Here is a 27,671-nt window from a genome sequence, read left to right on the forward strand (position 1 = left end):
CCACTCTATCGCTTGTTCTTTATTTTATGATTCGATCTCTCGTTCCGCGTACCGGGAACCTTATAATAATTTTAACGGCTTACGTTAAGGGGTTAGTTGTGGGACAATTAAATGTGAAATCGTGGAATAAAATAAGGACATAGTTGCTCCTTGGTATCACGCAATAAAGACGCACAGGGGCGTGGGAGTGAGGATCCGCGCATTGCAGATTTATTGTGGTGGTCCCCGTCTTTCATGGAACACGAGAGTTTATTGTTGTATTCAAAAGAGCCCTCAGCAAAACCGTACTTACGTTCGTTAAATCAATTACTCATGCTGACACCCTCTTTATAATAAGATATATATTAATAGTATTATTCTTCCATCTGTGCTTAGGGCTCCCAGACCTAAGCACAGATGGAAAAATTATATTGGAATAATTCTGGTTTTCGGACCAGAATTTTGTTTTCGCTTCGCATCGTTTATATTACATGCCTTGTCCACCTCACCGTCTAGATTTGATTACCCCAACGATGAATGGTGGGACGGACAAATTATGAAGGCCTATTATTACACGATTTCTTCCATTCTTCTAATCTTCCTTTTTAGGCAGAAATATTTTTATTGGCTTCCTCTTCTCAAACATCTCAATCTAAGTGTCACACCCATACAAAACAATATGTAAAATTATATCTTCATATCGAGGTGTTAACGTTTTTGGGTGGAAGATCTAAAATTTTGAACTGAATGGTAGCAGACATTGCCCGAATTCATTGTGGTCTTATTTTCTTTAGTAATGTAATTTAAGCTGTTCCCATCGTTCCTAAAACCACATTCCAGAGCCATCGTTGTTTAACATACGTTACGAATGCACGATTTCTAATTAGCATTTCGTTTGAGATATTTTACGAGAATTATTTATTCTACATGATGACTGCTCAATACTGGTCTCTAACGGCACAAACTGCGAACTTACAACCGAAATTGTGGCCTAGAATTTCAGTTTGCTGTCAAGAGTTAAGTACGTGATCTGCATTGCGTATTCTGTGTAAATTTTTCAAGACTCTGCGAGATGAATATAAAAGAAGATTGTAATTCAATCGAGCATCTTGCTGAAGTAATGGCAGTCGCTACACATGCATTTTCCCTACCTCTGTCGCTCAGTTATGTCAGCACACATGGTGTAAACAAATGACGTTTAGTGTTTGCATTGCAGAATACGTTTTGTTAATCTGATTAATCTAATTCAATCTGCAAAACAGGAGTTTGTCTTTCTTCTCGTGATTTATTTGAGATCTGACATGAAAGTCATATTTAGTATAGACAGTTCTTTATATAATCTATATGGATTCACATTATGTCCGCCTGAAACTGTATCAACATTATTTGGAATGGTTTCGTAGAAAAGAAAATCGGTAAACTGGTGTCTAAAATATTGATTTCCACAGTTAAATTAGACAGACGAACTTAAAAACACGTGCTACTCCATAATAGGATTCTAAAGAAGAAACTGTTTCTTTGGCATATTAAAATAAGCGTGATGGAACTGGAAAATATAGGGTAAAATACCACATTTGAACATAGAAATATTTAACTTTAAACTTAATAAAATATTCAGAAAACGTAGTTCATGATGTGTATGATAGCTCCAGAATTCAAGAATCCTGTTTGTTGTTAGTAATGTAAAAAAATTGTTAAAACATTTTCTTGGAATAAAGTCAAAATGACACGCTTGGAAGTCCGAAACGTGTACTAGCTTTTATTCGAACTGCTTCCCATTGCTCTGAAGTGGAAATGTTGAGTTTGTCTTCCGAATCCTTTAACTTCTTATAACAGCTGACAGCAACTAAAGCACTTTATAAGTTTCCCTTTTCAATTTGCGTCATTAGTTTTACGTTGGCGGTTACGGTGAGAGAGAGATTTGGAGACATGTGGAGGCTTTCGAGACAGCGAGAAGAAAATGGCGCTTTTCTCACCCATCAGTTCATGGATAGGAAAGGAAGAACTTGAAACATAATCTTCACTCTTGGTTTTCATTGTAGTTTATGTTTCATTTATAAGAGCCAGTGGTGGGGGGGGGGGGGGGGAGTGATTCTAACACAGACAGAATAGGTTAAATATTTAATAACTCATTTATTATACCCTATATACTACCATCTAGACTGACAATGAAGACAGACGACTGGAATACGATTCGTGTCCAAAGATACATTCGATATTAGAATCATGATGGCAACTAATAGCGATTTTTATGAACGTAAATACAAAATAATATGTGCTAGTTTCTTGTTTCTGCTTGTATTTCGCTTGACTAGAAGGTGGTGTTAATGCCAGTCCATCCTGGTTACTTCGACCTTCCGAATGACGAACTCTAAACGAAAGCTGAAAATACGCTGATAAAATGTCTCCTTGTTCAAGACAGTTCTGGATATTAAGTGCGTCACAGAAATATTTATCTACACTGACCGTCTTATAAGTTTCGTTTAAACACGTATAATTAGCCACACTAGTTTAAAATGTGTACTAAATTCAACGATAATGCTGTATACTTCGCTTCTACTGAATCATATGATTTATTGAAGTCTATAAACAGACTAGTTGGCGCACTGTCCCATTTGTCTCCAGTATCTGATGAATGCATAATATCTGATCAATAGTTGATCTATTATTTCGAAATTCGCATTGATGATCCCAATCAATTTAGTATACGTATGCAATTTACTTAAACATAAAAAAGTTTGATAAACTTTTATTTGTTGTAGATAATAGTAATATTCCTCTATGTTTATTGGTCGTTATCAACCTTATAAATTAGTTCAATAATGTATTTATTTCATTACCGCGGCAATTATTTCTTGTATCTTAGAAAGTTTGTAGCTCCCAGGATTATCACCTGCTTTACGTGATGTTTGCATCAGTTCTGGTATGTTATGACTTGTACCTTCCATCTTTTCATTCGGAATTCAAACTGAAAAGAACTAGACTTAAGTTCTAATGGCTGAGTTTTATGTATTTCAGTCTGTAAGATCCTTAACCTCGTTTACATACAACAGCTGACAAATTCAATTTATTCCTCTTTTCAAAATACTGTGAAAATCTGCAAACAGATCACCATTCTTATCTTATACGGAGGCAATTCAAGGTTGGTAGGGTTCATACATTTTGTTTGTGATCTTTAAAATTTTCTAACACTTTTCCTTCTATTGTTAGCTGTTAAGATCGTTCCAAAGAATATAATTCCACGGCCGTGGTGTTTTCATACCGTGACGAGATTTATCCGTCCGCCTAATCCAAAGTTGAAGGACTGCTCCTTGTTGGCTGTCCTGAACTACTTATTCGATATATTTGCAGATACCCTCCATATTTGGAGGCCGTCTCTTTCATCAGAAATCAGAGTATGAGTCTTGTTTATTTTAAAACAACCTGAAATAATAATATTTAAGACAATGTTTATTAATCAACAGGCAAGTAATTTCAATTATATATCCTACAGCTGTGAGAGAGACGATGAAGTTAACATATTAATACATAATAGCTTCAAGCAGCTCTATGTAACACGCGTTACTAAAGAAATAACAATAGCACTGCTATAATTCTGTAGATAAGTGTTCGTAGACTCCCTTTGCTATTATGTGCATCCAAATGCAGGACACTAACGAAAGAACAAAAGAGAAGTCTACATTCGGAATACATTTTTTTTTCACCTCGGAGCGGCCACACGCAGTGGCGAATCCTGTTTTGGAGTCAGGTCGTGTCGAACTGCACTAATATTACCCCCCCCCCCCCCAAACAATCGCAGCAGAATGCTAAGGTATTCTTATTATTCTTCTGCTGCTGTTGTGTTATGTAGTAAAACTTTTTTTTGTTTCTCCCCCATTTTCTTGGTCTCATGGGACACTAATAACCGCATTAGAGGATTCGTCACTCGTTACGAGATGCTATTATTTATGATTATTAATTTAATAAAACACTTTCAAAATTAATGGCTGGAACATGTAGAGAAGATTATAAAACAAATACCGAAGTTAATATCGATAAAAGTCGAATGACTGTGATGTTGGTTATGACTAATTAATATAGTATTTTGTGTGCATGGTATGAATTATCGTTACAGAAAAACACGATAAGCCGTGTCATATTTCAGTTCTGCCTACAATCTCCTTAATCAGTCACATTCTGTAATGGTTTTTGGGTTGTAACGCCGTGTTAACATGCGTGTAGATACCAATGTTTAGAAGAAACATACTAAAGGCTGAAGATAGCGGCAGTATGTTCCTCAGAGACGTTCGTATGTACCTAGAAGTCCACATGGCGTTGCAACTCATAAGACCAACATCGACGACTTCATCACCGCGAGAACTTTCATTATAAAAATATATAAAAGCTTTCCCCTTACGCGCCATGTAGACGCTTAGCGGGAGAGACATTATAGCTCCTATTCATTATTTATTCTTAAACTTGGCACTAGATGGGTGAGTGATCAGCGTCAAGTCCCAGCCACACACGTGTGTTTTATATATATATATATATATATATATATATATATATATATATATACACAGAGTGATTCAAAAAGGACTTTACAACTTTGAAAGTGTATAGAAATTTATTCAGAAGGCTTACAGAATCGGTTGAGGTGTCATTTTGTAGCAAAACAAATCACGTTTTACCTCAAATAGTCATTTTGGTTCGATGTGATTGCCATTGGTGATACTGCAGACATCCCACCTGAAATCAATTTCTTGCCAAACACGATCCAGCATATCCGGTGTCACTTCTGCAACTGCGACGGTGATTCGAGCTTTGAGCTCAGTGAGATTGGCAGGTAAGGGAACATACACACGATCTTTAATGAAACCCCATGAGAAAAAATCGAGAGGTGTCAAATCTAGAGAACGAGGTGACCATGCTATCGACCCTGTTCGACCAATCCACCGACCTGGGAAACGGTTATTGAGGAAATCCCGGACTTTTGTGAGGTAGTGAGGTGGTGCGCCGTCTTGCTGGAAGTGAATGCGTCCTTTTTGGTCATCTTCATCTAACTGTGGTATGAAAATTTTTTCGAGCATATCCAGATACACGATACCGTTGATGGTTCTCCCATGGAAAAAGAACGGCCCGTACACTTTAACTTTGCTAAGGGCACAAAACACATTCACCTTTGGGCTGTCACGAACGTGATACACAACAGCACTAGAAACACGCGGGCGACCTGGAGATTTGTCATGGCGAACAGAACAACCAGTCTAAACAAAATTCTTGTGCCAATAGTACATTGTAGGTCTACTGGGAGGTTCCTTGCCATACTCGGTGCGAAAATTTCGTTGAACCATTGTCGCAGATTTCGTTTCTTCAAACCACAGCACACAGCGAGCGCGCTCCGCACCTGTGAAAGTAGCCATTTTTAAATGCACTGCCGCTTGCGCTCGCGGTAACGTAATTCGGTACTACAGCATAACGTGAGTCAAACGTGATTTGTTTTGCTACAAAATGACACCTCAACCGATTCTGTAAGCTTTCTGATTAAATTTCTATACACTTTCAAAGTTGTAAAGTCCTTTTTGAATCACCTGGTATAGTGTGGTGCTATAAATTTATCTTCCTTTATTATTACTACTGTTACGTATATTATTTCTGGCTATTCGTGTATCTAATTATCTACTTCACGTTAAAATTAATGTAATTTAATATATTTTGGTTTAACGACTTTCAAACAACGCAGCCGTGTCGAATAACGAGCTCGTGAATATAAAAAAAGAACGGAGGTTGAACCGAAAGTCGACGTTGAGTAGTTAGCATTCCTGCTTTGTTTTTGGAAGACCCCGTGTCCGATTCTCGATACAAACATCTATTTGTTATAATAAACGAATTGCGGTTAGCTGGTTTGTGATTATTTGCTCTAAAGGGAATTTTAGTCCTCATAGAAAAGTATGTATGAGTGTGTGAGTTCTGTTATAACCATTGCCATGGTAATACTGAAAAGGGATTTTTGACCTTATTGAATAATATTTATGACTGCGTATTTACGTCTTTTGATTTTACTATTATTCTTTATATTTAATTTAGTAAATTATGTAATAAGGGACAGTTGTAGACCAACGAGCCGCGTTGGATATTCAAAAGAGACCTCAGACAGTTCCATAAAACCGTTAATAAATTATGACGTATTTGTCATATGATCGGTTATCTTAAGTCGTTATTAGCGCGTAATGGAAGTAGTAATCTGAGTATGTTAGGTTTAGTTGTGGACTCAGTGAGTAAACACTGTAATTGCAGACATGTTTGTTATGCACACAACAGTTCAATTCCATTAGTATTACAGATCTCTCTGCCCAGATAGATATGAATACGAACCAATGAGGTTATCGATTGAATCGCATATAGCACACTCGTTGATTAATTAACAGTGTATCACTGCGATGTTTTTATTACAGTCGTTGTAATTCAAATTTGGTTTTTGGACTAATGGAATAAGTTAGTTGGTGTATTCGGTTACTTAATGAAGCTTTGTCAAATGTAATTAAATTGTGAAAAAGCTTTATATTATTAATTTCGAAAACCAGAATTCCAAAGATGGGTAAAAAACAATAATTCGCTACTTGTTTTGTAAGGATGGATGTGAAAACAAAGCGCTCAGGTAACTGTTTCAACCTAATGTGGGTGATGAGCATTTTTCAACGGAATTTATAAGAAAACGCAAACTTCTTCCTAAATTCTTTGTACCATGGATTATCCGTAGGTAAGTAAGCGGTGGCTCGATGCATGCTGGGAACAGCTGGTACATAACTGGGAACTGAAAGTATGAATTGTTCTCATGTCTTAATAAGAGCAGCAGAGCGCGTATTTTCTAAACGATAATTTTTCGATGTTGTTAAAGTGAGACCGTGATGTTGATTTATGACGGACCAATAGTTCTGTCTGTAATTGAAAAGTAAATAACAACTTCATCGTGAACCTCACAGCACTACATAATACAAACTATAGGAAATCATTAAGATCTAAATATAAAGATAATATTTCCCTATGCCTAAGCGTTACGCCATGAAGACATATTTCGCTGGAGATAAAGATTCACATGGCTCTAGATAGAGATTAGTAAGTAGCTTCACGCTCCAGCTAAAATAATTCTGCGGAAAATAGTAGCTGGTATGCACTAGGTAGGAGATTGGGTGGTGGCTTTGGCAATGAGCAGATGTCCTGCCCCTGTCGGGATTATAACCATGGTCGTCAATCCCATAGCCACTCACTTTACTAAACTAAACGGGCTCATCTCAGCACGACAAACAAGTTTTATTTTCAGCATTTTTTATGTCGTCAGTACTTAAAGAAATACAATGAAAAATGTGTGACTCGCTGCAGTGCGATCTTTCAAACAATACATTTGTATCTGTAATAATAAAACACCAAAGCCAACGCGATATGCATCATCGCAAGGAATTATTTAAGAAAATGTTGATTTTATCATTCACGATGGATGTAGTGATTTTTTTATTAGATTTGTGGTTTAAAGTTAGTTTTCTTTGATGTGATATTAACAATGGTTCAAATGAACGTGTTACATACATCGTCAGGTAAATATAAAGGCTTACGTTTCTCGGAAATGTTGGTACCTAGCTACAAGATCATACACGTCACAGCCCGGAAGAAAATAGTCAAAGTAACGAAACTGATTTGGCGAGAAGAATGCATGATGGTGTTTGCGGGTATGCATTTTTCCACTAGAAGAACAAGATGGTCGTCTGCTTCATTTCGCAACGTTCTCATTGAAATGTATGGGGAATCGTTTCATCGCATTTTTCGTCCCAAGTGGAGATTGCCTCTCGCATGCAGCGTCTCTGAAATTCAGCTACGTGAACGGCATTGTTCTTCATATCAGCTTCCAGAAGCTAGAGATTGCCCGTAGACTGGTCCGGCCGGCAGCTTGCTCTGTATCTCGGAACGTCTCCTTCTCGGAAATTCTTCTTGCCTACAGCCTTAATCTTTCCAGTGACTTGGTATTTTATTTAATTTATTTACTGCAGGTTCTAGAATTTGTTCTCTTCGCCAAATATTATTAGGGAGTTCAAATTAAGTGCTCGGGACATGTAGAACGCATGACAAATCAAAAATGCATACGCAGTTTTAGTTGGACTGCCTGAAGAGAACATAGTGGTTTCGAGGAATACTTTATATTATAAAATAAAATTGTTTATATCTTATACTTTCCAGGTACGCGCTTGAATGAGGTGATTTGTGGTTTTGAAGCTAGATGAGTTGATTTAATGTTTTATGTCTTTAAATCTAATCTTTAGAAACGTACATGGAAAACTAAAATAAGACACATAAGAATTTTTGTTGTTTTAAAACATAATGAATTCAAAGAGTTAACAGATTAATAGCAGTTATATAATTCTAAGATTACATAATTCTGCCGAAAAATTTAGGCTTACATTAATATTTTAATGTGACAAATATAGTTCTGTCAGGAGTATCTAAAATATTTGGTTTGCAAAAGAAATATACAATGGAAATTAATACGTCTTTAAAGCCGCTTATGGGTAACCTTTCGTACTTTTTGGTAGAGTGATGACCACTTGTTGGTAAATCTCCATTGAAACTGTTTATGTATTGTGGTAGTTTTAAATTAATTTCAGTTAATTAACCTACGTTTTTTTCCAGCTTGCAAGTGAATAAAGAGTTTCATAATTTGTATTCATCATCCAATATTGTTATAATTATCAAATCAAGGAACATGTGAAGGGCGGAATATGTAGCATTCATATTCCCTACAGAATTTCCCACTAAAATTGTGTATTTATTTCCTATTACCTTTATGCATCGAACGTATCCTGGTCGTTTCATGCTTCTTGATTTTATTATCTCCACAATATTGTTAAAGAGTATAAATTTTGAAGTGAGATATGGGTTTTCCTTGGTGGCGAGTGTGACTTCATTTCTGAAGATCGAGACAGAAAATTTCTCTGAAACGTTGGCGTCTACGGACGAGTCAACATAGCGTCATAACCCAGTTTGAGAACATAACCACAAATTGCAATTGTATGTGAGATTTGCATCTCTCGCGGTGATAAATATATTGGTCTTCTGGGTTTTGATGCCTCGTGGACTTGTTCGTAAATACGAACATTATCGACGTAATCATTGTATAATTTTCTCCATTCTCCTATTACATTGTCTCTAATAGGCGCGAATACGTTTATCAGTATTTTGTTCACAAACACTGTCAGTCACTCTTCCTCCGTTAGGACCCACACCCATATGAAAGATCAGGTGAAAATAATAGTTTTTATTTGCTTCTAGATGCGATAGGACAGTGGTATTCACCCTTTCTTGTTCGCGTACTCCCAGATATAATTTCTCTTCAACTTTGTACCCCCAAAGTTGTTGGTGTATAATTCAAGTTATACATAGTATATAATCTACATCTAAAATAAATTAAATAAATTAAATCCAAAATAATGTATTAAATGTGGCCCTGATTATTCAGTGCTTATCATATTTTTTTTTAAATTTTACGTACCCCTTAAGATATCTTCGCGTACCCCGGGTTGAATACAACTGCGATAGGACACTATAGATTCTGGACGAAAGTACATTAATCGTTCCCAGAACTTAATCTGTCTGTAGCATATTTATTAATGTATTTTAGATTTGTAGGATTTCAAGTTTTCACGGCGGTGTGTCCGAAGATGGCTGTCATTGGTTGTTGCGCCGTGTAGTCTTGTAGAAGTTTACCGACGTTTCAGATGCCCTTGCTGCCTTCATCATCAGGGTGATGAGTCAGGAGCAACAACCCAGAAGACAGTCATCTTCTATTTTAGATTCGTTATTCCTTTTGAAATATTTGAACGTATCTCCTTCGAAGGCTTTGTACACATTTGGCTGCCTCGAAAAACCCAACGAATCTCCACAATGTTTTTTAAGCAAACTTAGTACCCACAGGGGCCCACAAATGTAACAGATGTATCCCAGTGCAACTTAGGACGCTACGTTCGAATACGGTTTGCAGTAAACTGATCATTTTTCAAGATCTGACGAATGTCACTGTTGATCAACCAAGCGTTACGTATTCTTTCAGGCGCGACGCCTTAAATTAGTGTGAGTTCTGGTTCATTGGTTCTCCGAGTAACGACCTCTCTTCATTTTGTTTTGATATGTAAAAGGGAATCGTAGAGACATGTCTTGTAAACGGAATTGCGCCTAACAATACACTCTGCATCCTATAACATCTTTTAAATGAGTCGATTTTATGTGGAGGAAAGAGATGTATTTTTCCACTTTGCTCAAGCAAACACCTCGACGTCGCTGTCAAGACGACCAGTGTAACGAGAGTGTGTTAGGTCACTTATTCATTTATTCAGAAATTCTCTTCATCTCACACTTATGATTGTCATTCCTTCCTGCTGATTGTCTGTCGTTATACACGATGATCGAATCTCTAGTACGGTATTTATGGAGGTTGTCAGGTAGAACATTTTGAACATAAAATGTAAATCAGTTCTATTTTTCAGATTCGACACTATTTCTAAGTTAAGGTTTCGACTGTCAGTTTCATTTCCTTGTTTTGCAACGAAAAACAAAGAAAGCAAATTCTGTCAGTAGCATTTTTCACTCATCACTTCATAGTAATTCTTTTCGAGTGTTTTTTTTTCCACTTACTGTGGTTTGGACGTGTCAGCTCACTGAATGTACTCTACATAATGACAGCAGATGTTCAAAGTGCCCTCCGCCCGCCTGAACACACGCCTCATACCGATGTCGAATTGGGCCCCTAACGAAAACTAATTGTCTACGTACGATGCCTGCAGCAACCACCTCATTGCTATTAATTACATCGTCGCGATCCATAGCTTCCATGACACAAACGTTTTCCTCCATGAATCCCCACAAATATAAATCTTGGGAGTTCAGATCGGGAGAACGTGGAGGCCGAGCGGTCGGGCCTCCACGCCCAATCCTTCAGTCCAGAAAGTTATCAAACCAATTTAGCATTCGACGTGCAGAATGGGGAGGTGCACCGTCGAATTTAAACCACGTGCTGTAGTACACATGTAGAGGCGAATTATTCAATAAAAGCGAATGTGTTTCTTCAAGACAATCGGCGTTCTGCCCTCTACCGAGACGACCCTGTATTACATACGGTCCGATTACGTAGTCATCTACAGTTCCGGCTTAGATGTTGGCATTAAAAATGTGCTGGAATGAGGAGTAACTATAGCAGTATGAGGATTTTTCGTTTACCATACACACACGTTGCACAGAGGTTTGCCCCATTGTACTGATTGTACATGGGGTTGGATGCAATCGATTCTGACTACACTGCATTCTGAGAATGTCGCCCTGTTGCAGAAGAAATCTGCCGAGTGTTCGTTGATGGGTTGTCGTGTACGATGTCCGGCATACCTTATTTGTTCCTCAGAAATGTTCATATCCACCTGTAAGTCCACAATATTTTGTAACACTGAAGACCACCATCGACATCTTCGTAGTGAGAATCTCAAATATCAAAACAAGTTCTGACTTACAAAAAACAGCTGGCCTCTTTGGCTTTATTTTTATCTGAGCTCCGCTGTAACTCGGTATAAGAACATGGAACCTAGAATCTAGGCATAGCTGCTAGCGATTCGACCTATCTTGGATAATATGTTTATATACAGTTGTCGTTTCGGTTGCCATAGTGACGCGACAGTGTCTAAGGATTTCCTTTGGCCTTTACAGAAGTCCCCCCCCCCCCCCCCCCCCCCCTAGCAGTATAATAAACTATCCTCTGTTCACCCTTGCTTGAAACCGGATCCAAACGGAATATCACAGACTGATATCCTTCCGCAGTAATCTGTTGTGATTGGTGTGTTGTTGACTTGTACTTGCAAGTTGTGTGATTACGACAGTCTGTATTATTTATTTTTTGTGTAGGCTAACAAATCGTTCAAGGAGACACGTACTTTAAGGTAGGCCGCACACCGGCAAGCGTCAAGACATGTAACAGTCAAGACACGATGTCTGCGACATGACGCAAAGAAAGCAGCACAGTTGAAACGAATGAGTTTATGAAAACCGCCGCACACCGGTCTGAGTCATGATGCTGACGTCAGCTTCATGCTGCAGACACGTGCAGCGAGACTCGGCATGTTCCTTTTCTGTGCGTCAGGACTGAGACATCACTACTCAAGGAACAGCACCAGTGTACGTTATCGACATGAGTGAAGAGTAAACAAATATTAAGATAGTGCAGAAGGTTGAGATATTCCCGGTAATATACGATTATTCGACCCCGGGCCACTCAAACAATTAGGAAGTTGATAAAGTTTTCATGCAGTTTCAAAAGAAGTAAACATAGATGGTAAGTGCACTGATTACTTTTATTTTAATGAGCTAATGACTGAATTAACTATTATACACATTGAGCATAAGCTCGTTTCGTACAAGTCTGCTCTCACTCACACATAAAACTGGACGACGTCATGTCTTCAACTAGAGAAGATGTGATAAGACGCAGACACGTGCTACTTAGGTGTGTGAACTCGAGTCTGAATCACGAATGAAGCAAGACTGCGTCTTTTGTCTTATGTCTTGATGCTTGTCTTGACGCAGTTGGTGTGCGGCCGCCCTAAAGATGGGACTATTTCATGGCTCGGATTAGTGTTCTTCGGTTGTGAAGTACGTGGCTTTGTTCACATGGGGTTTAAAGTAGGAGTGGGTGGATATTAAAGGCAAGGAATGACATCGGGGACTACGTATACAATCGGTCCTGTTGTAGTGCCAACGAAAGTAAAACCCGGTGTAGGGTCAGAGCTTGCTTTCGTTTTCGCAGCTAGGGGAATATCTCCCTCTCCCTTCACAGTACTGCTAGGGTACGCTGAATTGCCAGATCGATTGTTTTATACGGTATTCAATAGTCACGCAATGAAGTTCAAATCAACAACACTGTAACGGTTTATGGTAGCAGATGGGGGAAAATTGTTCCCAAAAGCAGGTGTGGAAGTGGAATCCCCACTCGTACTTCTCATACTTTCTGGGTTTTTAGATCCATTGCTCGTGATGTACCAAAGATATGTTGAAGAGCATATGACAGCTAAATTTTAGGTTCAGTGTATGGTGGGCTACATACAGACAGCATCGAAAGAATATAACGGGGGGAAATATAATGTAAGTTTGTAAGATATGAGGTTTTCACAGCGGTGAGTATGAAGATTTCTGTCTTCTGGGTTGTTGCGCTGTGTAGTCTGGTCGATGTTAACCAACGTTTCAGAGGTCATACTGCCTCCATCATCAGGGCGACGAGTATGAAGATTTCTGTCTTCTGGTTTGTTGCGCTTTGTAGTCTGGTCGATGTTTACCAACATTTCAGAGGTCATACTGCCTCCGTCATCAGGGCGACGAATGTGCCAATTGGGTGGGTTTATAGGAGCCGTACCGTGGATAGAGTAGCCTGCCCCGGGCCAATGGGAGCAAACAGCCACAACCCAGAAGACAGAAATCTCCATAATGTAAGTTTCTTTTATTGCTCTATCTTACAGCGTTAAATAGGTATTTAAACCTGAAATACAGAAAATATGTTATGGAAACCTCGGTATTGACAATGCAGTTTACATTCTGATCAGCTATTATTCATGGACCATTTAACACACAATAAATTAGAATTCTAAAATGATTTTTTTCACGCCCAACACAGAAAATAGTGTATCTCTGTTTAGCCTCAGTTTATTTTTATATGGAGAATAAACTATCTTACTTTAATTTTCCTTGGTGCAGCCTCCATTTGAAATAAAGAAATGAGAACGATGTGAAAAATACAAGAATGCTACTTGTCATAGAAAGAAAGAAATTTTTAAATATACTGACTCGAAACTAAGGAACGATGAGATAATTTTACAGCACTGAGTCCTCAATATCCTTTGTCCGTCTACAGTAACGATGTAATTGTCTTGTAAACGTCATTATAATTTTACACACACAGAATCTGTGGACATTTGACGTAAATTCAACTAAGCGCCATGAAGGTGCCTGTGTCTGGAAGGTCATGTTGATTTTCCGGGTATAACAGCATCATTAGTTGGATTCCAACACTTATAACCCCAGGCAATCAGAGGACCGTTATCTTAACAACTGCGGCTTTTTGTCCTGATGATTACCAGGCAACGCTGTTGGTGTGGAACCACATACCCCGTCTTGTTCAGACTGTTTGTGACCTCAGTCTCGATCACAGAACTTCGGCGGCTTGTCGTCGTGACACGATAAGTGACCAGAAAATGAGATCAAGTTTTTTTTCTTTTTTTTTGGTATTTTATAGCAAAGTACGAGGAAAATATTTTGACCCAAGAGTGCGGAAGCATGGAGTTGCCCACTTCATGAGGAGATTCATAATTTGTACTCTCAACCAAATTTTATTAGATCGTTAGAGAGGGGGGAACATGTACCACGAATGAGGAGATGAGAAATTAGTACAAACATTTTAATGCAAAAATTTGAAGGGAGAAATGGTCTGGGAGATCAGTTCCTCGATTGGAGGATAAATGGATCTTATTGTTCGAGAAATATGATGTAAAATTTTAGTTTCTCACTGCGGTGAGTCTGAAGATGGCTGTATTATGGGTTGTTGCTTTGTGTAGCCTGGTAGAAGTTTACTAACATTTTAGAGGTCCTTGAACGCAACAGATTTATCGCTCTGATGATGGAGGTAGCAAGCAGTTCTGAAATGTCGGTTGACTTCTACCAGACTAGACGGCGCAACAACCCAGAAGACAGAATGTGAGGTTGTTTGCTGTATGGAAATAAATAAACGACTGACTTATGAACACGATGATTAAATTTCGGGTTAAATGACAACGAGAAATTTCTAGACCACTTGTACAAATGTTAACTTTAGAAGTGAGGTTCTGACATAGAGTTGATTTTTTGGTTATCCTACATTCTCGGGTCATACAGTTTTGCCGCGGGGTTTGTGGTAATTTAAAGGGACCGGAGTTCTGCTTTCAGGTGTGACGTAAGAAGCGATCAGTACTTTAAAAGTTCAATGTTGAAATTTTGTGCACTTCTAGGCTAAAGAACTTCTAGTTACAGGCGTAAGGAAAGATCGACACTGTCGAAGATTATTCTAAATTTACTCTATCGCAGTGGTTATATTACCCCCCTTTCAAACTATTTGGCTTTTATAAAACAAGAAAAGATTTGTATTTTAACTTACATCATTTGTTTATTTTATATCTATTTGGCTGTGTGTATATCTGAGCCTATTATACTTTATTTATGTTTGTTCATTTGTTGAAATGTGCACAATGCCCAATTTTAAAATAATTACAATTGTTTTGCGGTTGAAATTGCTTATAGGGGTATTTACAATCACGCAAATTAAAAACGCTTAATTTAATGCCAACAAACACAACTAAATCTATCATGAATTTAGAATATAATGATTATTATGTCGCAGTAATTTTTAATAAATGCTCAATATTTTTTGTGCGTAGTCAGTCTCGCTTTGTATATACAGCTGTTTTGTACGAAAGACATTACACAGTTAAATAACACTCTCAGTATCATTATGTCCCATTCAATTTTGAAAACAACAGTCCACATCCCGTTAGCAATTACTATGGCTTAGTTCCAGTGTTTTTGCACCTGACTAAGGGCGACTTCAATACAGAGGCGGTCAAGGTTGAGTGGTTGACTCGCTAGCAACCCTGATGTCTTTTACTTTTAAACCAGGTTATTGCTGATATATGTTAATTTGAAACCAACCGCGCATGGCTTTTTCATTGCCCTGATGATAGGGGCAGCAAGGACCTCTGAAACGTTGGTTAAACTTCTACCAGACTACACGGTGCAACAACCCAGAAAACAGCTATGTTCGTGCTCACCGTAGTGGAAACGTCACAACATCGGGACACAGCCCAGAAGAATACAATCGTGAACTTCAAATTTCAGACATGCTGGAGCATGGATTTCCGTTTTTGTTAATGCCATTTCCATTCGATGAAAATTATTAGAGAATCTGGTCCTGTAACAAGTGTAAAATGCAGGCCTGATAGCTTTATAGTCAGTGTTTCTATTAGCGAGAACCAGAATTTGATGATTTTCGTGGTTTTCCCATTTCTCGTATAACAAAAAGAATTGACAGTGGAACCATGGTTCCGGAGAATTTGACGTAAATACGTCTATACGGAAAGGAAGTTTATATATTGGCTTTATTCTAAATATTTCCTTTATACCCGCTTTACAATTGAGTAAAGTTTGATTAAGACTTTGCTTATTTAACTTGAATTAGTTACGCTTAAGATGGGTCTGTGGTAGCTGAATGTATTGTAAAGTAATGTAATGTAATGTAAGGTAAGGTAATGTAATGTAAGGTAAGGTAAGGTAATGTAATGAAATGTTTTATAGGTAACAACAATGACGAGTAAACAGATGACGTTTCCTAGGTAACAATAGTGCCGAGTAAACAATTGGTGTTTCCTAGGTAACCAGGTTACACTTTTTCGTTCCCCTTTTTCGTTCCCCTTTTTTGCCGAATGACCCTTCCTTATAGACGTATTTACGTCAAAACACACATTTTATTGTCCTTGGTACGCCAAGTTCATTCGCTGTTCGAACACAATTCGTAATGTATCGTCCCTTACAATCGATTCGTTTTTGATATCTGTTTGTCACACTACAAAGTGAAATAAGGATGCTAACAAATGTCAGCGTATGGCAATTATTGTGTGTGTCTGGGTGTTCTGTTTGTAACAGACTTCCGTTCTTTCGAGTTTCTCCTCAGTGTCTCAGCATCTCAACGTCTTTGATCTCGAGTTTTCCAATTCTTTAAATTATCTAGTGTTATTTTACTGACTTTACTTTGTAAGTTATCAAATCAAGGAAAATGAGATGAACGAGTTATATAGCATGCATGGGAGAGCTGAGAAAAGCGTACAATGTTACACTCGGAAATCCTGAAAGTAATAGGCATTTTGGGGTCCATTACTAACTAATTTTAACTAATCTTATATAAATAGGAATAAATGGATTTATCTGAGACATTTTATGGTCTAGTGTCGGGTTTTCTATAGACTATTTTTGAATCCATACATAACAGGCGGAGAATATCTTGATCAGCTAAACCACTATCAGCCTCTCAAGTAGAAGTGTGGTCCTTGGAGTTAGATAAGTTTTTCCTTTTTACATTTTGACTAAATTATTGCTTTAGAATAACTAGGTTTTCGCAATATTCTAATAACCGACTACTATAATTATATTTAAGTTACATGTTCCCATAACCTCATTCTATCACAGTGACTGAGCAGAAACTTGGGGAGTTCTTCAGTGTAAATCCCCGTCCACTGTCGTCGATTCGGTACCTGAAAGGAAATGTGTCTGACGAAACCGTAGGAAACTTGATGGGTTTCTGTTTTATTGAGGAGCAGTAGCTTTCAGGAATAAGCCATCTGGTCCCATACAGAATGGCCACTCTGTGATGTATTGTCATCTGAGATGAAGCTCGCGGACTTGGATAGTTGAGCTGCTGCCTTGAACTTCTTAATCACACAGTTGCGAGGCCATCGGCAGTCCCACGAAGAAGTCTGAAGAAGGGTCATTGCACTACTTCAAGTTAATTTCCTTTATTTATATCTTTGAACATTATTACTTGTTTACACTCTTTGCTCCGGGGAATAATCGTCCTTTGCTAGTCCTTCCTCGTTCCATCTTCCCAACATTTACCAGAGGCTCAACAGCAGCTGTATACTTTCCTTGCCCTACTCCAGGGATCGCCAATCTATAGGAGTCGCTAAATGAATGTACCTCAAAGATAGATGAGAACTGAAATGGCTCAAGGGGAAATATTGCACCAGTCGTATATTTAATACATTTAACATGTAATAAACTTTTCTTAATATTCTAAAATGCTTACGAGCAATTTCGAATCCCTCTAAAAACATCAAAATGTCAACTAGCATGGGTTTTGTTTCCCTTCGCCATCTTCCTCGAAGAGACTTCCCTCCATGATTTGTCTTCCAGAAAGGATTCTTATTGATATTCATCTTTCATTTCTTGTCCTTAATTTCTTTTATTCTTGTCAGTCTCATTTTTGTTTTGCCATTTCCTTAATTTCTTTTCCTTCTTACCCTTCTTCTATCTGTCTTCTTTATCTTCTACATAATATTCTTCTCCTGCTTCTTTGCGGACTTGCCCCGTTAGTTAGACTGCAGGATCTGCTTGAAAGGTGGTGTCTGCCATTCAATGTAGATGCGTTTTATATCATTTTATTTATTTGCTTTACCATCAACCAACATTACGTTTCTGTGATTTTAATATTAACTAATTTGCTATTTAGCCTGGATATGGAGGCGTTTTTATCTACCTACAAGTTCACATGTCGTTACAACCTAGAAGACCAACAAAGACATTTTTAACGCCGTGAGAACCTCAATCTTTTACAGCCCTTGGTCCATAATCGTCGTCTTTGCTGAATCATATTTAAATGTAATTTCTCATTATAAAGGTATCCCATTTTCCAGTCTGTTTGCAGTAGTCTCACTAGAGTATGAAATTTTTAAAATTACGAGCTTATTGTATATTTAATTATACAAATAAATTGAACATTATCATTTCTTGTGTTCCTGCCCCTTTATCACTTCAAAACGTAACGATGTATACTGCGAACGTAGACATCCGTGCTCCTCCTTTTACTACGTGCGTGGGTAGGACATGAGCCTTTGAACTTGCAGGTTCACGGCTTATGTCTTAAATAAACATGGACTCAGCTGTAGGGATAAAGTGTTTGGGGAAGAGACAGGCGCACAGACAGTCAAGAGGTCTGGACAGGGCACTTGAGCGGAATAATAAATCGACGACCGCTGAGAGATGAACAAGTAGAATTATTGTTCTCGCAGTCTCTCGCAGGGTAAAGTAACTTTTTTAAACAGTTTAATTTTTTTGCCTGTATACTTATATGTGTTATACAGTTTATTGTCCCTAAACCTCTAGTAGCATTAATAATAAGGTTTTTGAACTTAGTTACATTTTATAAAACTTCTAGAACTGTATCCAAGCAAACCTATACTGGAACTTATAATCCGATTACGCGTGGTCTATTGCGTGGGTCTTAGTCCCTCGGATACTGGATCGAAACCCGAACAAGGCGTGGATATCTTTCCGCGTCTTTCTGTAGACGCCCTGCGACAGGCTGACAACCACCCCCACCCCTCTCCACGTGCAAGGAGTCCTATCAAATGTCGTAACTTCGCCTACATGAGACGACCTAGGTTTTCCAAGAGCTAAAGAGATGAACTTGTAACTTCGCAGTTAACTGTTAAACCATATGAAGCACAAAGTTAGTCTAAAATAATCCAGTTTTACCGCAAAGAAAATACAACGCGTCTCCAGTTGAAAGATAAATTGGTCACCGATGTTCAGTATAATATTCACTGTTTATAAATACGTTGTGGATAAAACGCAGTTATTCAATGTTAAAGCAGATGATACGTATTTTTATCACTTTGCATCATCATAATGACACCTCGAATATTTAAGGTTATGTTGTTAAAAGAAGTGAAATCCAACTATCATTGAATTTGGTCTTATCCGATGAATTTGATTAAGGGTATAAGATGACCCAGATTTAATCACGAAGTGACAGTCTATTTCTTACAGTAAAAATATTCATATTTGTTATTTCTACTGTTTCAGCATATCAAGAATATTTGGAAAAGCGAGAAACCTGTCAATTTGTATTCCCGGTCTGGAACGAGATCGAACCACGGCAATGTAAGTAGATCTGTCTCTTATTACGACATACAAACTGCTGATTACTGATTATTTATATATTAACTCTCGAAATTTCATTTCATTTCTACAGATCTGTAATTTCGTTTTTAATGGTAACCACTTTAGTTATCACATTTCTTTTACTGGACGAAAGTTCTATATTTCATACACATGGCAAACATTGTACACATTTTATGACATATTATAATATTTTTAACGTTCAAATTTTTAGTAAAAATATGATTATTTCCTGCAATATACGAATGGTTTTCCATATACGTTACCTCTCCAGTAGGTTTAAAAATATCTGTAAAACAAATATAATTCGTCACTGTTAGATAATGTTATTTAGTGTTTAAAAATACAATCGCCTGCTCTTCTCACACGGGTTCATTTTGCTCTGTCTCCTTGCAAAAAAGGAAATTACAAAATTGTTATCTCTGATTAGACTCCCCGCACATCACGTGTGTCGTAGATGTTGCTGTCCCGTCACGGCGCACTGCATTCCATCATTTACATACCAACCGGTCAAAAAAACATTGGTGACTTCTCCTCATTTTCAGTTTACTTTATAATTAGATTGCCAAATGTTCTGTATTAACATCACGCCTTTATTATTCTAAATGTATTTTACAGTGATGTATTTGGATAGTGAAAATATATTGTTTGGACATTATCGAATGTCTCTTTTTAAAATGTAAGTAAAAAAGGCTATACCACTATACGACATGTAGACGTTGGGGGATATAGCTCCTACTCATTCTTAACCTCGGCACTAGATAGGGGTGAGTGGTCAGTGTCCGCCCCGGCCTCGCTTTACCCCCGGGAGAGGACCCCGACACCCATTGGATAGGAGGCTGGGTGGGCCCCAGAGCCGGTCTGGAAGCAGAGGCTACAGGAAAAATCCTCTGCCCCCGTCGGGGATCGAACCCCAGTCGCCCAGTCCATAGCCAGTCATTTACACTGAGCTACCTCAACTCATCTGTTAAAAAAATATATCATATCCATTTTATTTCCGACGTAAAGCAAAAGCACTTCCTTTCGGAGGTTTCTGATCTATATATATTTGGACATTTGGCTGGGACTTCTTGGGCGAGGGATCAGCTCATCGCAAGGCCTCTACCAAAGAGATGGGTGAGAAATGGCCGCTGAATTTTGCTTACGAAACACCTCGTTCGTGCTCTTAGGGTTCTTCTCCATGCCGTAAATCTACGACATGGGACCGCCGGCTTTATTTCCCTTCCGAAGCAAGTCGTGCTAAGGATTTTTATCACCCTTAAAAATCCATCGACCTTTTCCGGGTTTGAACCCACAAACCTTGGGTCCAGTGGAAAGCACGCACCACTAGACCACCGAGGGCCACTTTAAAATAATTTTCCAATATAAAATCAAAAATTCTAGATCTACAACGTTTCGGAGACTGAATGTGTCTACGTTTTCAGGTAAGACAGTGCGTGCTCTTTGGTTCCTATTAATTAAAGCTAGCCTTTATCAGTGAGTTCAGATTACATTGTGGTCAGGCCAACAAGCCGAGTTAGGAGAAAAGACTTTTAAGTGCTGATCAACATCACAGTTGATGGTTGTCACGGCGCATGACAGACTTCAATCAGCCGACAAGTCGCCACTTGCATTAAAGGCATTATTCTCCTATTACTTCTTTTTCCCACGGTTCTTACGTCATTGATGTTAGCCAGGGAAGACTACACGCACGCACGCACACAACACACAGAGACACCACGTTATAAAACCTGTGGCTCCTCTGATCACAACAGCTACTTTGGTCTGGATATTTAACTCAGTTAAAACCAGAGGATTTGCGGATTTTTCGCCCAGGTTCTTCGTAATTTTAACTAGTACAGGAAAATGAAATTGTTTATTTATTATAACAGTTCTTTGAGTACACAGAGTCTCACAAAAAGATGTATACACACACATTGAATATATAAAATAAAGACATTTTAATAAACTAAACCATTATATGCGTCAACATTGGCTCTTAGTCAATCAGCGAGTCTAGTGTTGGTGTTTAAATTGGCCACCGTTAGCTTCGTGGCGCAGTTGACAGCCATTAGTATCTGACTGGCAAGCGACCACCAAAGTTGCTGTTGTTTATACATATTTTGGGACATTCTCATTTACCAAAAATAAGGTTAGCAAAACTGTAAAAGGGTGTGAGATATATTATTTAAATTCGTGGCGCCGTCGCACAGAGATCGCTTTATGCATTAAACAGCAGAGAAGAAACGAAAACAGCAGTGGACTTAGAACGCTTTATTCACAATAAAACAGAGTGAGTGTTCAAGGCCTTCGAATTTGTTGTTATGTTGTCCCACACAACTGTTATGTAGGATCTGAGGTTTTCACGGCGGTGAGTCTGAAGATGGCTGTCCTCTGGGTTGTTGCGCCGTGTAGTCTGGTAGAAGTTTACCGACGTTTTAGAGGTCCTTGCTGCCTCCATCATCAGGGCGATTACTCAAGAACCTCTAAAACGTCGATAATCGTCTACCAGACTACATGGCGTAACGACCCAGAAGACAGGCATCTTCAGCAATCGTTATGTATGCACCGTTACATGAAAATATCAGTCTGTTGTTTACTACAGCAGTCGTTCTTGCTTCTTTCTTTCTATTCTTTATTTTGCCCTTCGTTTTGTTCCTTATTCCAAACTTCCATTTTTGAATATGATTGTACTTCATTACAATATGTTTACAAATACTATATAATATTAACCCAGCAACTGGCTCTTAGTCGGTTAATGCTCTGCATACATTGCTACAGCGCTTTATTTCAATGCCAAATGCTTAATAGAAGACCGGCCTAAGATACTTCGAAGGGTTGTGAGGGAGTGTAGAACAGACAGAAGGGATTAATCTTTCTCCCTGTGAAAGATGAATTGTGAATGATGAAATAGTTCCACTTTATTCTACCAGTCCCGAAAGCCATAGTTATTCGACCCAGGGCGTTACGGATCACTCGCCACGTCAAAAAGAAAAATAAATTGAACTCTGGCGAAAATAGAATAAAACACAAACTCATAACATTAACACCAAACCAAAAAAAGAAATATAATCACATGTGAATGTAAGAAAGAAAACAGTATTTAATAATTCAGTATAATCGTGATAAAGACATGGAGAAAGTTAATATTTCTTACGTAAACTCTAAAATATTAATGTTCAGGTAAGAATAATTCAGACGAAACATGTTTCTGAGTAGATGGGTCTGTGTAAGGCAATAAAATAAACTCTGTTTTTCTAAATTCAGTTTTTGGGGGACGTGAGATAGTTTTGACGAAACGGCTAAGATTTTCTGCACATGAAAGCAAATGATTAGGTCTACTCGTTTTGTTCGACATAATACGAATGGCGTAATTTCTTGAGATACAATTTCTTTGTTCCTGAAGTACTTTATTTCTTTTACGAAAGTTTAATTCTTTATTATTTTGCATTGGCGTGAAACATGGCTGGAGGACGTCTTGAGAGAACCTTCGAGTACACTAAAAACCGTAGAATGCCGTGACCAGTTGAGCGACAAACAGCTTCTCTGTTGCGTAGAGTTAATTAACTGCATCACTTCACGACAGCATCCGGTTTAAATCGAGTTCCATCCATTTTCGCAGAGTTCATTAACATTTGGTCCACAACTTTGAGGTGGGGAAACTGTCCGCTTTAACCATTAAGCTGCGTTACTGTTGACGAGACCTGGGATTCAAACGCACTCCTAATTTTAAAAAAGAGGTACACTTTTGTCAATAAAATTATCACCAAATGACTACTCTTGCTTCCGATAGCCAATTTAATTCTAATTAAGCACGTATAATGGCCAACTAACCAGTAAAGCGGGTGGAAATTCAGAGCGCATTGAACTAATAAATTAGGTTAACCGGAGCATATAAATAATAATTTTGCAACTTTCACAACGACGGTGGCACAGTTAAACATAAACTCTGTCTTGCTTCTTTGTAGAACTGCAAGACAGAATCCATGACTTGCTAATGAGTCCACATGCAGTCACAGTGTAAATATTTTGCCTGTTGAACATATATGATAATACCAAAAAATGTACCGGCAATAAAACAGATAAGACACTAAAACATGGACACTAATCCATAACACAGCATCAGCAACAGACCACAGTCTTAGGTTTAACATAACAGCAGTACCAAACCATCAAGCTACATTCACAATACCTAGACGATGCTGAACAGTTTTAAGTGTGTTTTGCTGTTTTGTTTTCACAGATTGTTGCTGTTACCATATAAAATCAACAAGCAACTTTAGAAAGTGCAGCGACTTGAGTGTGTAGTCGTGTAGATGTGAACCTGACGATAATTATTTAATGATCGAAACATGTTGTTCAAAGGTGACACCAACAGTTTACTCCAGTGATGTGGTATACTGATGTAGTCGGCGCTGTAAATTGTTTATAACAAGTGACTGGATATTGAAAAGTCTTGTTACAGGATGCTACAGTACAGAACGTATATTCCGTTCGAAGCGATAACTCTATCGGATCTTAAAGATGTGGATGGTCTCAAAATATAAATAACGACGTTAAATTATATGCTCACTCCGAGCGGGTTGGCAAGCCTGTTAGCATCCCCCTTACGGGAAGTTATCGTGGTTTTTCTCAGTACCTGTAAGCATATGTACCTGTATCACCTTAAATCACACCTCAGTTACTTCTGTAACAGCCAATCAGATACGCCGTTCTGCCCGCTTCTCCGGGTGTCCTGTAACCGTATCTCAGATGTGTATATCCTGAAAAGACGTATGACCATGCACTGAAGTTTTATAATGTAAAGATCTCAGTCAGTAAAACCAAGTGAAAGGTATATTTTGGACATAAATTAGTGATTATGAATAGTGTTAATCATGATATAATGAAGCATGCTTTAGGCTTTCGGTATTTAGTCTGCACAAAATCAGATTATCGGACTGAATATGTAGGTCAAAGTATGTGTGATTATAGCTCAGTAGTCAAATCACACAACTGGTCGATGAAATATTCAGGCAGTTACTGGCATTCCAATACCAGGGAGGTTCTCAACAGATACGGTTTCTGAATATCCCTTTTTAAGATCTGAATATACTTGCGAGTTTTCAAACTAAATTTGGTTCCTATAAATGCCGTAGAACACGGGAAATCTTGTGATTTGTCAAAACTTCAAGAACACCTCTGTCAGATATAGGGATCTTTGTGAAAAACTGCAATTAAGGACATGGACATTCGGAGAATCTATCGTGAAACTCCTGCCATTGTCACAAATTATACGTACAATGAGCACATACTTCTTGCATATAGGCCTGTCTTTCAAATCTTATTATTTAGTGACGTGTCTACACAGCGCAACCGTGAGAGGAAATTTGCCCGACGTGACGGGTACAGCGTCCTAATTTTCTAGTCTGCGTGAGTGCCCTCCAAAAATTGCAATGGTAAACTTTAATTGCTTGTTACTTAATGAAGCACGCGATAGCATTCTGCCGAGTTATGTATTGGATTTACAAATATGAATAACACATGTTACTGGGACCAGTGTTGAATAATGTAATATTTTATTGAACTGTACTGAAGTGAAATCAGAAACAAATACTCAGACTCAAGCCACTTTATACTTCCCGAGACTATCAAAGTATCGATGTTGGTCTTCTGGGTTGTCAGGCCGTGTGGAATTTGTAGGTAGATGCCAGTCATTTTGAGGAACATATTGCCTCCATTTTTAGCCTTGAACTGTTGGTATCTACCTGCAAGTCCACACGGCGCTACAATCCAGAATACCAACATCGATGCCTTTACCGTCGTGACAGCCTCATATCTCACAGGATCAGGGTCGATTTCCCTCCGGGAAACGAAAGGCCCTCCTCAGAGTCCTAGAGGTATTACCAACAGCGACATGTGGAGCTGTGTAAGGAACCTGTCAGAATTTAGAAAATAATGTATGGTGAAATACGCAAATTGTGGATTGTACGGATTTTGATATCCAACAGGCAGTAGTATAGAAAGATTTACGAGGTTAAATGCTAAAGTCGACATAACCCAAGTAGAATAAAACGGACGTGTTGGAATAGACTAAACAGCCAGCCATTTGACGTCATATTTGTCGTCCATACCTCTTTCACCGCACGTTCACTCATGACTCATTTCACGACTATTACAAGTATTTGTCCCTTACGCTCGTAAATTTATACTTTCAATTAACCCGTCACAAAATAACAAGCTAAATGTTTCCTACAACACAACTGATAAATTACAATTTGTTGAGATAGGTATGTTATCGTCATTCCTGCGCACAATACCCTGGTCATTGCCCCTTTGTGATCGGAGTGAGAGTGACCTTGACGGGCCAGTGCAAGGACATGAATAAGGTGGCGCCACGACAAGAGCCACAGCGCGTTTTTGCTGAGGCATGTTGACTGGAGTTCGATTCCTGAATAGCTAACGCCATGTAGCAGTCTTCTCCAACGTTTATGGAACTCCAAGTTTCATTATTGTATTTACAAGAGCCAGCCACCGATCTCTATCCGGAGTCAGATGAAACTACGCCACCAAACACTTTTTTCCTAAGTCCATTTAAATATTATCCTTCCACCTATCTTATGTTTCCCCAGATATATTTAAGCCCTAAGGCTTTAAATAAATATATTTATAACTTTTGTCACCTCCATGTGCGCGCTACATGCCCCGCCCATTCCATACTCCTTCCCTCTTAGATGCCAACATTCTCAACAACAAAAAATCTGTTCTCTTTCCGAAAAGCGACAGACCAGGTTTTACACCCATACAAGACATTTAACTTTACGTTTTTAGACAGACGGGAGGTTTCTGAATTACACAGTAGCAAATATTAATATCCTGGTTTAGCACCATTTTGATTTCTTAACGTCGATTCCTGGCAGAGGGAAAAATCTCTCAGCCATCACGTTTAGACCGGTTCTAGCATCCAAGCATACTGTTAATGTGATGGGAAATGTGCGATCTCTATCAGGGGTAAAAGCGTCGGGAGAATGAGGCTGAATACTCCCCTTCATTTAGTGTCGAAGTCCCACGCCACAGTTCGTGCTTGAGTGTGGGGTCAGCTTTATCATTTTCATCACGTTCACGCCAGGGTTCTGATTCATGGTTTCGTTTCGTATCTTTTCATTTGTAGTTCATTTAAGGACACCTTTTCTTTTATAAAGGTTACAAAGCAATTAATGAAATACAAATATGATCGTAATGGAATGGAATACAGAATAAAGTCCACGTTCACGAAACAATTTAGTAATCCTCTTGTAACAGTGACAGAAACAACGAAAATATGTTAGGATAACCATAACTCACTAGAGATTCAAACCAGGAATCTCCTGAGAACAATTTTGGTCCAGAGCACTAACCTGTTTTTGGATCACTGGGTTCTTAAGTTCTAAGCTGATCGGCAGATCAACATGTTTCCGTTAGCGTTTTGTTGTGTTATGTAGATGGAGCCTTGCGATGGCCAAATTTCCACCCCAGCACATCTGAATATCTAGCAGCTACTAACAAACTAACAAGATGGCTTACTGAACCCGAAGGTTCATCACCGAATTAACCAAAGCCCTCCACCGGTCCCTGTCCTGGGTCAACAAAATACAGTCTCCTTCAACTCCTATCTCCCATAGATCCCGCCTGACATTATCCTCCCATCTACGTCTAGGTCTCCCCAGCTGTCTCTTCCACTCAGGCTTAAAGACCAATACCCGGTACACACCTCTTGTCCCATCCATGCACGCTACATGCCCCGCCCATCTCATTCTTCTCGACTTAATCACCCTGACAATATTGGGGGAGGAGTACAGATTTTTAAGCTCATCGTTATCTAGTAGCTGCAATTAAATAAAAAGTTGAAGGCTTTTCCAAAAACTGATATACTCTAAAGCAATATGGTAACAGAAGAAGAAGGAGAAAGATTTTGTCTTGGCGTCCACAGGCATTCTCCATCC

At 38.5% G+C, this 27,671-nt stretch overlaps 1 long non-coding RNA gene across 1 annotated transcript in view; it reads left to right on the top strand.

The window, feature by feature from the left end:
* LOC147871191 (uncharacterized) overlaps positions 1–20,389 on the top strand; it is a 73,539-nt gene extending 53,150 nt beyond the window's left edge. The window contains exons 3-4 of the long non-coding RNA XR_015532496.1: positions 19,636–19,713; positions 20,162–20,389. This is a non-coding gene — a long non-coding RNA (uncharacterized LOC147871191). The remainder of the gene's footprint in view (positions 1–19,635; positions 19,714–20,161) is intronic.
* The last annotated feature ends 7,282 nt before the right edge of the window (positions 20,390–27,671 follow it).

The sequence above is a fragment of the Zootermopsis nevadensis genome, unplaced genomic scaffold (genome assembly GCF_977971745.1).
Source record: "Zootermopsis nevadensis isolate Lab colony 2312 unplaced genomic scaffold, Znev_1.0 Znev_ptg000061l, whole genome shotgun sequence".
Lineage (NCBI taxonomy): Eukaryota > Metazoa > Arthropoda > Insecta > Blattodea > Termopsidae > Zootermopsis > Zootermopsis nevadensis.